Below are 6,407 nucleotides of genomic sequence, written 5' to 3'. Positions count from 1 at the left end.
GTGTGTGTGTGTGTGTGTGTGTGTGTGTGTGTGTGTGTGTGTGTGTGTGTGTGTGTGGAGAAGCAGAGAGCGAGAGAGAGTAGGGTACAGTGAATTATAGTGGGGCAACCTAAAGCCCTGCCCATATGATGCTCTCGGTTTTACTACTGCTTCCGTGATGTCATGGCAATGGGCGGAGGGAGGAAAGAGGTGGGGGTGGGGGGGGGGACAATGGCTCATGTAGGAAAGGTAAGTCAATATTACGTTTTCTCGCTGACAAAGGCAAATTAAGCCATGCTTTTTGCTTGCAAACAAGTAACATTTAACGCCTCAGATCTGGAACTCCGCGCTGTCGCCATTTTCAGGAGGCCGTCCTGCGCTGGGGTTTCACGGATTGAAATCTGGATATTAAAGGCTACGGGACTAGAATCAGATTGTATTCGAGCTGTAACGGAGGACATCGTCCACCAAACTACTTGACAACCGTCCACCAAACTACTTGACAACGAACCGAACTCACTCAAAACAAAAGCAAGACGTACAGAGAAAATACTAAGGAAATATTCAGTGATTCAGGTAATAACATGCTCTAAATGTTTTACACTGCATAGTCTACAGCAAATCTATAACAACTGATTGTTTATGATGCCAAAGTATTCATGTTTTTTACAACTTTGTATAGCCATTCGTTTCTGAGGCGTTGCATTATCATGCATTTGAATGTGGAACCCAAAGAGGATGGAGTGAGTGTTGTCAGGACTTGATAAATATATGGTTTATGTTTTTCATATTTCTCACTAGTAGGAGACGGTCTGTAGCTCATGTTTCTCAATGTATAGAATGCAACAGCCATTAGCCAATCAAGGTTGCCTGTTCTGGACTAGGATATGTTTTTGTGTGGAAAAGTGTATCACTTCCTGTCCTGCATTGATGTGTCCTTGTTGATGCAATTAGGCTCCCACAAGCTGACGTGTATGTGTTGACATTACTGTATTTGGGAGAATACGCTTTTATTGAAAGAGAAACAGATAAATATATCTATATATCTATCTATTTAGCATACTCAAAATCATTGCGAGTAATCTGAATTAGTCAACTATGGCGCTCACTTTTAGAATATCGGTGATATTTAAGCGCTTGTAGCTGTGACTCTGCTTGTGTGCGCGTAGAGTTGGTCATTGTGTTTCCGGCAAAAACCTAATCTAAACAACGTAAATCCGCATTGATCTTGAAACACAGCTGCTTGTGTTCAATGTGCACAGCGCTCTTTCACTTTATTTTATTCGGTATCACCTTCTCTTTTGAATATATTATATCGACATCAGTCGCCGTTACCTTGCTATTACGCAGTTGACCACTATTAATGTTTTTATCACTGTTTTGTCAATTTGATTCTGTCTGACCATCCACTGAATAATTTAGGTAAACTTGCTTTACTGGGAGTTTGTTAGTTTCATATGACTGCGTGTAATTAAGGTTGAACAATGGGCGTTGCACAGGAGTCCCAGCCAAGCGTGTGGATGGAGGAGGATAGAGGAGGGGTGGCCATTTGATCCGCAGCAGAAAACAGAGATGCTCCCTTCATCTGTCAGGCGCCCTCAGTCAGATGCGCAGATAAAAAGTCCTTAGCATATTCCATTTCATTTGAGAATCTAGGATAGAACGCTCAACGTGCCCGTTCCTAAATCTATTTTTGTCGACTTCTGCCCTGTTGACTTTGGCCATTCGTAGCCTACTGATCTGGTTTGTGTCGGTGTCTGGTATGATGTGTTAAATAATGCTGCTCTCTCTGCTTAGTTGGTCACATAATGTGCCGTGCGGTCTGTCAAAGCACCTGCGCCTAAGATGGAGGATGAGAATGAAACACTGGGCCATTATGAAAAAATGTCCTCTGGTCGAAAGTTTGGACTGCTGTGTTCAAATCTGTACTCTACTGCGAATGTCCTGGTCTCTCCCAAGAACGACCACATGCTTTCTTAACTAGCTACTGTTGCTACTACAACTATCTATTGTTACTATTATATATAGGGGGGGGGGGGGGGGGGGTACTATGCTGCCACAAGGCAACGGCATTACTATAATATAATAATAATATATAATAATACAATACTAGTCATATAGTGAACATTATAACGTCATCGAATAAAATATAATATTTTAGGAACTTGCGGTGCGACATTGATGAGTACCCATGTCTACGTTTATTATAAATACGATTGCAGCCAGTCCATGGTAGTTAGACTAGAGAAATGTTTTTAAATGTAGTGTTTGTTTTCTCTATAATAGCATGTTTTTTCCCCCTATGCTTCTTTTGCAATTTATAGTAAATACATACGGGACGACGATATTTTGTTTGTAGATAATAATTGAAGATGATCCTATACCTGTGTTGTTTTATAAATTTATATAGTATTCTATTCCATAGACCACATATAAACTATTGAAGCTTTTATTATTTGTTTTATGAATATTAATTTTCGTTATTATTAAAACGGTAAATGTGGATGTAAGATTGGAATCTTGGATTCTGATTGAGCTCTTATCGTGAGTTGAAATGCACCTACCGGCGGTGGTGCTGGCAGCAGGTGCCACCGGAAAATAGGACAGGAGAGTGCTATAAAAACGTTGAGAGAAGCAGCTGGGTCAAATTGCACCCTCGTCATTCAAAGCATATCAGAAACCAGAGCAATAGAGCCAAGGGTCAGGATCGTGCAAGCAGTCGATATAGAACGAAGTGTCATTTATAACAAAAACCTGGTGTTGGTGAACATCAACTTTATAAAGCCTCTGGCATTCGGAGTATTCCGTTATGGCCATTTTACAACTAAAAGCCTCACGACTCGTTGTGTGCGAACCCCATGTTGAACAGGTGTGGCTTTAAAAATGATATCTCAACGATGGCGAATGTGGCAAGAGTAGGAGGATACGATCCTTAAAGAAGTTTTTATTAATAACAGTCTTTTCAGCATTTATCGAGAGTACTTTCACACCCGCAACAACGGCCTTCAGGAGCAGAGATGTTCTCTTTTAGCCCACGTCATAACTGTAAAAAAAGGAAAGTGTTAAGAATGTGTCGGAATAGTGAAGTATGTATCGAACTGTTTTATGGTTGATGTTCTCATGGCCCTCCCAACCGATCTTTGCAACACCCTCTGGCGCTTTGTCTCATTCTGACAAACATCATTTTTATTCGTTTTCTTTACTCTAATTATTATTCGTTTTCTTTACTAAAGTCGCATTATTTTTTATCTTCTAGAACCGTATATTCTTGTCTATTTTTTAAATCGAATATGAATAGTTTAAAATCGATATGACTAGTTTTACATCTATATTAATAGTAGGATTAAATAAAATAATGTATTAATGCTTTTCATTGATATATTATTATTATTATTATTATTATTAAGTGCAGCTAGTGTAGGCTATTATGTTATGTCAGAACATGTGCTTTTTCCTCTTTAGTTAAGAGTTAACAGCCTTCCCACTTGGCACAGACGTCAGTTCAACGTCTGGTTTTCATTTACATTTGGTTGAGTTGTCAACTGAAGTGAATTCAACGTGAAATCAACAACAAAAAATGTCACAATTGTCATTGGATTTAGGCTAAAAGTTGGGTGGGAAAAAATAAACGCAATTTCTCCACTGAAGACTTTTGTCTTGCGAATCCAATCAGTTTTCCAAGTTGATTCAATTTCATCACATCGCTTTTGTTGAAATGAGATGGTAACACGTTGATTCAACCCGTGTTTTCCCCAGTGGGTTGTCTTGGTCAACAGTAATTACACCAGGTTATTTCTAAATCCTGCTTAACTTAACCAGGATGTACAGGTGGCCCCGCTTAGATGATTGTAGCAACATACTCTGGTACTTAATCTAACTACGGATGTAATATATGTCTTTACGCCATTTTCTTTTCCAGATTTTATGACTTTGTTTTTGCTGAAAAAGATTTGTCGGAGATTGTCACTAACTAGATAGTTTGACACTATCATGGAAAAACTATTTATTTGCGGTTTTAAAAAGGCTGTGTACCCCCCCCCAGTTAAAGTTTGTAATATTAATTTCTTCAGTCATTATGCGTTCTCATTCACTGGCCTTTTGTCTCTGAAATTAACTTCCCCGAGTATCAACTAATTATCATATTTCCAGCTCTCTCATGACTAAATGATGAGATGACAGTCGTAAAAAAAAATCACAACGAACACCACCTGATCTCCAAATGAGGAGTTGTTCTTTACTGCTATACTGCTGAATGGGCTTTAACACAGGGGGAATGGGCTGGAGTTTTAGGGGGAATGGGCTGGAGTTTCAGGGGGAATGGGTTGGAGTTTCAGGGGGAATGGGCTGGAGTTTAAGGGGGAATGGGCTGGAGTTTCAGGGGGAATGGGCTGGAGTTTCAGGGGGAATGGGCTGGAGTTTCAGGGGCAATGGGCTGGAGTTTCAGGGGGAATGGGCTGGAGTTTAAGGGGGAATGGGCTGGAGGTTCAGGGGGAATGGGCTGGAGTTTCAGGGGGAATGGGCTGGAGTTTCAGGGGGAATGGGCTGGAGTTTAAGGGGGAATGGGCTGGAGTTTAAGGGGGAATGGGCTGGAGTTTAAGGGGGAATGGGCTGGAGTTTAAGGGGGAATGGGCTGGAGTTTCAGGGGGAATGGGCTGGAGTTTCAGGGGGAATGGGATGGAGTTTCAGGGGGAATGGGCTGGAGTTTAAGGGGGAATGGGCTGGAGTTTCAGGGCCTTTCCAGGAGAGACATCAGGTCTTAGTTAGTAATTAATATAGGATTAGCTGCCTCCTTCATTCTAAAACACACCATTTAATTTACTTTAAATCTTGTGTCTGGGATAATAAGCAAGAGGGTGAGAGATAGGGAGAGATAGAGAGAGAAAAATAGAGAGTGGGGGAGAGAAAAAGAGATGAACAGTATTGCTGTTGTAATCACTTTTCTAAGGAGGAATGAAAGTTGATAAACAAGCATTTTGTGGAGTGTGTTGGCTTGTGCGGTGCAGTGGTGGGGGGGGGAGGAAGGAGGGGGGTTTAGGAGGATGTGGGGTAGCTCTGGGACCGCTCTGACACGGGCACAGCCTTTTGTTGTCTCACTGTCTGTCTGCACTCTCTGACGCGGGGACTGGGCTGTGACTGAATGACATGGGATGCTCTGATACGTCTGTTAATTAAAGTGGAAATAAATTCAGCACATGGCACATTCGGTCACTGACAGACAGAGGGTGAGAGGTTTAGGACAGAGAGGATGGGAGGAAGTTGAGAAGATGGAAAGAGATGGAGAGAGAGAGTGTGGTTGAGTGGATGCTTAAATAAATAGTAGAAAAGTGCCTGTTTGAAAAAAATAGAGATAGTCAGATAGATGATAATATAGAGACAGTCAGATAGATGATAATATAGAGACAGTCAGATAGATTATAATATAGAGACAGTCAGATATATGATAATATAGAGACAGTCAGATAGATGATAATATAGAGACAGTCAGATTATGATAATATAGAGACAGTCAGATAGATGATAATATAGAGACAGTCAGATAGATGATAATATAGAGACAGTCAGATAGATGATAAAATAGAGACAGTCAGATATATGATAATATAGAGACAGTCAGATAGATGATAATATAGAGACAGTCAGATAGATGATAATATAGAGACAGTCAGATTATGATAATATAGAGACAGTCAGATAGATGATAATATAGAGACAGTCAGATAGATGATAATATAGAGACAGTCAGATAGATGATAAAATAGAGACAGTCAGATAGATGATAAAATAGAGACAGTCAGATAGATGATAAAATAGAGACAGTCAGATAGATGATAATATAGAGACAGTCAGATAGATGATAAAATAGAGACAGTCAGATAGATGATAAAATAGAGACAGTCAGATAGATGATAAAATAGAGACAGTCAGATAGATGATAAAATAGAGACAGTCAGATAGATGATAATATAGAGACAGTCAGATAGATGATAAAATAGAGACAGTCAGATAGATGATAAAATAGAGACAGTCAGATAGATGATAAAATAGAGACAGTCAGATAGATGATAAAAGAAGCACGAGTCTGGGTGTGTTTTGGTTGTGGATCATTTAGTAAGCTAGTTTGACTTGGGCTGTCCCCGGCTGTGGCACTCCCTTTATGTAGGCACTGTAGCTGTGGGTATCTGTGCCCATGCCCGGGTAGAGACAGATGGGACTTGAGGACAGACACCCACTTCTCAGGAAATTCACCGGATTGGGAGAGAGGAGGCAAGGCAGGAGGCTGTTAGGAGGAGGGGTTCTTTACCCTCTGCTCTGGCCACCCTGAAGACACTAAGTTTGAAAATGTAGTGAACAGTAGTCTTGTACAGATTGTCATGATTGAATCATTTGCAGTTCAGAGTTTCATCCGTTTAGCTGTAACAGTTTGTTCT

General features: G+C 40.4%; 1 protein-coding gene across 1 annotated transcript in view; it reads left to right on the top strand.

Moving 5' to 3' along the window:
• Window positions 1-233: 233 nt before the first annotated feature.
• The window catches only part of LOC124018014 (myelin transcription factor 1-like), a 17,801-nt gene continuing 11,627 nt past the window's right edge, over window positions 234-6,407 (top strand). Inside the window, exon 1 of the mRNA XM_046333272.1 lies at window positions 234-555. The gene's annotated coding sequence lies outside the window, so the exon portion shown is untranslated. The remainder of the gene's footprint in view (window positions 556-6,407) is intronic.

The sequence above is a fragment of the Oncorhynchus gorbuscha genome, linkage group LG03 (genome assembly GCF_021184085.1).
Source record: "Oncorhynchus gorbuscha isolate QuinsamMale2020 ecotype Even-year linkage group LG03, OgorEven_v1.0, whole genome shotgun sequence".
Lineage (NCBI taxonomy): Eukaryota > Metazoa > Chordata > Actinopteri > Salmoniformes > Salmonidae > Oncorhynchus > Oncorhynchus gorbuscha.
This window is presented reverse-complemented; position numbering and strand designations above follow the sequence as displayed.